Here is a 5,917-nt window from a genome sequence, read left to right as displayed (position 1 = left end):
TAAAATTTGATTCTAAAATTTATATATGAAAAACTCATTCTAAAATTGACGTAGAAATGCAAGAGAGACAAAGAATAACCAAAATAATCATGAAAAAGAAAAAAAAAGTTGGATAATTCATTCACACTCTCCAATTTCAAAACTTACTACAAAGCTATAGTAAGAGCTAGAACAAATAACCTGAAAATTTATATGGAAACACAAAAGACCCCAAGTAAAGACAAAAATCTTGAAAAAGAAGAATAAAGTGGAAAGTATCACACTACCTGATATCAAACTATACTACAAGGCTATGGTAATAAAAACAGCATGGCACTGGCATGAAAACAGACACATAAACCAATGGAACTGAATAAAGAGCCCAGAAATAAACCCATGCCTATATGGTCAATTAATCTATGACAAAGGAGGAAAGAACACACAGTTAGGTAGACAGTCTTTTCAAGAAATAGTACTGGAAAAATTGGACAGATACATGCAAAAAATGAAACCAGAGGATGGTAACACAGCTCAGAGGCTGCTCACGTGTTCACCTGTTCACCTGTTCTCAGAGTGAGCTGAAGATGAATACAAGAGGAGTTGGATTCAGCTAAAGGGAAGTATTCCAGTTACTGAACTTAAAGCAAGTGGGCCTTTTGAAAGTCATGATCTTCTTCCAAAAGGTTTTTCTTATGTGAGAAATGAACTTTTGCCCAGTCATCTTCTTGAATTATCACACAAAAATTTCTAGCTCATACAAGAAAAGATGAATTTTTCCACACTAAGGGACATCAAAGGTCTGTTTGCTCCACTGAAATTACAAATGGAATTCAAGGCAGTGCAATAGGTTTAGCGTCTTCCATTTCTCCAAAGCCCAAACATTTCACTGAATATTTTGAGCGGTAATGATGAGACTATTGGATTTGAAGATTTCCTTAATGACCCATCACAAAGTGAACTAATGGGAGAACCATACTTGATGATGGAATCTAAACTTGGTTTACTGTAATGCAGTGTGCTGGTGATGCAAATGGAGGGGCTACATCTTGTTATAATTGTCTTTTGACTATAATTTTATGTATACAACATTAAAAGTACTGACACATGAGAAAAAAATGAAACTAGATCATCTTCTTACATCATATATAAGAATAAATTCAAAATGGATTAAAGACCTAAATGTAAAACCTGAAATCATAATAATACTCTTACAAGAAAACATAGGCAGTAAAATCCAGGAGATTTCTTGTAGCAATATTTTTTCTGACATATCTTTTTGGGAAGGGAAACAAAAGAAAAAAATAAACAAATGGGACTATATGAAACTAAAAAGTTTTTGCACAACAAAGGAAACAGTTAATCAAATGAAAAGACAACCTACTGATAGAAGAAGATATTCACCAATGAGACATCTGATAAGTGGTTAATATCCAAAATTTATAAAGAACTTATACAACTCAACACCAGAAAAACAAACAACCCCATTAAAAAGTGGGCAGAAGACCTCAACAGACACTTATCCAAAGAAGACATACAGATGGCCAATAGACATATGAAAGATGTTCAACATCGCTAATCATCAGAGAAATGCAAATCAAATCCACAATGAGATATCACCTCACACTGTCAGAATGGCTACCATCAATACATCAAGAAGCAACAAGTGTTGGCAAAGATGTGGAGAAAGACAAACCCTCATGCACTGTTGGTCGGATTGCAAATTGGTGCATCCACCACGGAGGTTCCTCAAAAAATTAAAAATAGAACTACCATATGAGTCAGCAATTCCACTTCTGAGTATTTATCTGAAGAAACCCAAAACCCTAATTTAAAAGAATATATGTACCCTTACATTGTTTGCAGCATTATTTACAATAGCCAAGATATGGAAACAACCCAAGTGCCCATCAATAGATGAGTTGATAGAAAAGCTGTGGTCCATATACACAATGGAATACAACCTGGCCATGAAAAATGCTGAAATCTTACCTTTTGAGACAGCATGGATGGACCTAGAGGGTATGATGCTAAGTGAAATAAGTCAGACAGAGACAGACAAATAACATATAATTTTACTTATATGAGTTATCTAAAGAAAAAATAAACAAAATAGAATCAAACTCATAAATACAGAGAACAGACTTACAGTTGATGGGGTGGGGGGCAGTTAGGGAGCTGGGTGAAAAGAAGGGATTAAGAAGTACAAATTGGTAGTTACGGAATAGTCACAAAGATATAAATTATAGCATATGGAATATAGCCAATAATATTGTAATAACTATGTATGAAGCCAAGTGGGTACTTGAAAATATCAGGGGAACCACTCTGTAAAGTACTTGATTTTCTAACTGCTGTGCTGTACATATGAAACTAATGCAGAATAATATTGAGTGTAAACTGTAATTGAAATAAAGCAAAGCTATAGTAAGCAAGACTATGTTGCACTAGCATAAGGATAGGCATATAGATCAATGGAATAGAATTAAGAGTCCAGAAATTAACCTTTACTTTTATGGTCAATTGATTTTTTAACAAGGGAGTTAAGAAAAATCAATGAAAAAAGAATAATCGTTTAAACAAATGATAAAGGACAACTGGATCATACAAAAGAATGAACTGAAGGCCAACCTCATACCACATTAACTCAAAATTGTTCAAAGACTTAAGAGATAAAACTATAAAACTCTTAGAAGAAAACATAAGAGCGAATCTTTGTGACCTTGGGTTAGGCAAAGTCTTCTTACATATGACACCAAAGCACAAGCAAGAAAAAAAAATTAATAAATTGGACATTATCAAAATTAGAAACCTTTGTGCTTTCAAAGGACAAAAATTAAGAAAGTGAAAAGAGAACTCATAAAATATTTGCAAGTCACATATTTGACAACAGATGTATCCAGAATATATAATTACCTCTTGTAACTCAATCGTAACAATGACAAATACCCTAATTTTTTTTTAATGGGCAAAGAATCAAGTAGATATTTTGCCAAAGAAGAAAAGATGCTTCTTATTATCTGCCATTAGGGAAATGCAAATCAAAACCACAATGAAGGAAGTTAAAGATGGCTGTGGACTGAGTGGAAGCTACATTGACACTGTCTTGGGACCAAACAGGAATTACAACTAAAATATAGAAAAATCATCATGAATAATCAACTGCAACTGAAGATGAGCTGGAGAGTACCCTCATAACCAAGGAGGAAAAGTGGAGACCACATAGAGACTGGTAGGAAGTGTGGAGGCATGAGAGGGCTGGCTGGGCTCCCATAGGCAGTAGCTGAAGGTCCGTAGGGATAGCTCAACTGTGAGGGGTTTCCACTGAGGACTTTGTGGCCTAAACCCCAGGCTGGGCTCCTCAGCCAAGAGCAGCAGAACTGAGAAAGGTGCCCACATAAAATCTGGCTATGAAAAGCAGCAGGGTTTCTGTCTGCCAGGGAGAGACAGCTGGAAATGCTGGCACCCTCTTAAAGAGCCAGTGTACAAAGTTTCATGTGAAGCCACTCACCTTGGGCTCCAGCACAGGGAGGGCAGAGTGGACTGGAGCTGTGTGAGGAAAATCTAGGGTTGTGGGCTCTGGAGATTGAGATCAGAAGGCATCCATCTGGATTCTTGTGCCGAGTCATTCCCCTATACGGCAGGGGACATCTTTCTTAGGCAGACAATTTGCTGCTTTTGCCGGGGGAGGGAGGGTGTAATTGGCCCACCCTGCAGAAAATCTCTCACCCTACCCAGAGGAACTCCTCCAGCCTGAGGCTCATTAAGAGAATTAGATTAATCAGCCTGTAGGCAGAGGCAGACCTCAGAGTGCTTTGAGTCTTTGCCTGATCTGCTTCTGGACCCAGGCCTTGGAAAAGCAGACTTTGGTGTGCATCTTGGTCCTATCCAATCGCACCCAGCCAACGCAGAGGAGACCTCAAGCTGAAGGTTGTTGATAGCTCCAAACAGGGTACTCAGGGCCAGTCACAAACTGTGTCTGACATTGGCCTGCACCAGAGACCCTCCAAAAAGACTGAGAATCCTAGCAGATCTACCTAATACATAGAAACAAATTCAAACAGGAAGCAAAAATGGGAAGACAAAAACAAGCCCCAAATGAAAGAACAAGAGAAGTCTCCAGCAAAAGAGCTAAATGAAATGGAGATAAGCAATCTGTCATATATAAAGTTCAGAATACTGATTGTAAGGATGTTCAACAGCATGAAAAAAGATATGGAAACTATGAAGGAAATGAAGAATGACATAGCAGAAATAATACATTGGAAGGAATAAACACCAGATTAGAGGAAGCTGAGGATTAGATCAGTGAATTAGAAGACAGGGTAGAAAAAAAATCACTCAATCAGAGATCCAAAAAGAAAAAACAATTAAAAAACAGGAGGACAGTCTAAGGGAGCTGTGGAACAACATGGAACGGAACGATATTTGTGTTATAGGAGTGCCAGAAGAGGTCTAAAGTAAGCAAGGTTTAGAGAATCTGTTTGAAGAAGTAATGTCAAAAAACTTCCCTAACTTGGTGAAGGAAAAAGTCACACAAGTTCAGGAGGCACAGAGAGTCCCAAGCAAGAAGAATCCAAAGAGGCCCACACCCAGACACATCATAATTAAAATGCCAAGAATTCAAGACAAAGCGAGAATCTTAAAGGAAGCTAGAGAAAAGCAATCTGTTACCTACAAAGGAGCTCCCATAAGGCTGTCAGCTGCTTTCTCATCAGAAACTCTACAGGCCAGAAGGGAATGGCATGAAGTATTCAAGGTAATGCAAAACAAGGATCTGAATCCGAGACTACTCTATCCAGCAAGATTATCATTCAAAATAGATGGTGAAATAAAGAGCTTCCCAGACACACAAAAAAGGGGGGAGGGGGGCTAAAGGAGTTTATCACCACCAAACCAGCACTGCAGGAAATGTTAAAGGGACTGCTGTAATTAGAAGAACTCTTTTTGGGCTGGAACCATGGATGGTGTAAAAGAGAAGAAGAAGGTTCCTGCTGTGCCAGAAACTCTCAAGAAAAAATGAAGGAATCTCGCAGAGCTGAATATCAAGGGCCTGAGAAAGAAGTTTGCCCAAAAGATGCTTCAAAAGGCAAGGAAGTTCATCTATGAGAAAACTAAGCACTATCACAAGGAATATAGGCAGATGTACAGAACTGAGATCAGAATGGCTAGGATGGCAAGAAAAGCTGGCAACTTCTATGTACCTGTGGAACTCAAATTGGCATTTGTAATCAGAATCAGAGGTGTCAATGGTGTAAGCCCAAAGGTCCAAAAGGCGCTGCAACTTTACTTTCCCCAGATCTTCAACAGCACCTTTGTTAAGCTCAACAAGGCTTAGATAAACATGCTGAAGATTATGGAACTATATATTGCACGGGGGTACCCAAACCTGAAGTCAGTAAATGAATTGATCTACAAGCATGGTTATGGCAAAATCAACAAAAAAAGAATTGCCCTGACAGATAACACATTGATTGCTTGATCTCTTGGTAAATATGGCATCATCTGCATGGAGGATCTGATTCATGAGATTTATACTGTTGGAAAGTGCTTCAAAGAAGCAAACAACTTCCTGTGGCCCTTCAAATTATCTTCTCCAAGAAAAGGCATGAAGAAAAAGACCACCCATTTTGTAGAAGGTGAAGATGCTGGTAACAGGAAGACCAGATCAGAAGGCTTATTAGGAGAATGATATAAGGTATCTACCATGGTTATTTTTATAATCTGGTCAGTTGATAAACAGCGAGTGCTTTAAAATTGAAAAAAAAAAAAAGGAGTAGAAATAGAGAGAGAAATATAGGTATAAAGAATTAAATGGCAATAGATAAGTATCTATCAATAATAACCTTAAATATAAATGGACTAAATGCTCCAGTAAAAAACATAGGGTGGCTGAATGGACAAGAAAACATGACCCTTGCCTGGCTGGGTGTGTCTCAGC

At 37.9% G+C, this 5,917-nt stretch overlaps 2 pseudogenes; both read left to right on the top strand.

Annotated features, from left to right (window-relative positions):
• Positions 1–557: 557 nt before the first annotated feature.
• On the top strand, positions 558–988 carry LOC107543137 (proteasome maturation protein pseudogene; annotated as a pseudogene).
• Positions 989–4,936: 3,948 nt separating this feature from the next.
• On the top strand, positions 4,937–5,673 carry LOC107543135 (large ribosomal subunit protein uL30 pseudogene; annotated as a pseudogene).
• Positions 5,674–5,917: the final 244 nt, after the last annotated feature.

This window comes from Miniopterus natalensis, chromosome X, assembly GCF_054644295.1.
Source record: "Miniopterus natalensis isolate mMinNat1 chromosome X, mMinNat1.hap1, whole genome shotgun sequence".
NCBI classification, from domain to species: domain Eukaryota; kingdom Metazoa; phylum Chordata; class Mammalia; order Chiroptera; family Miniopteridae; genus Miniopterus; species Miniopterus natalensis.
The sequence above is the reverse complement of the archived record's forward strand: the minus strand, read 5'-3'. Positions and strand labels throughout refer to the sequence as shown.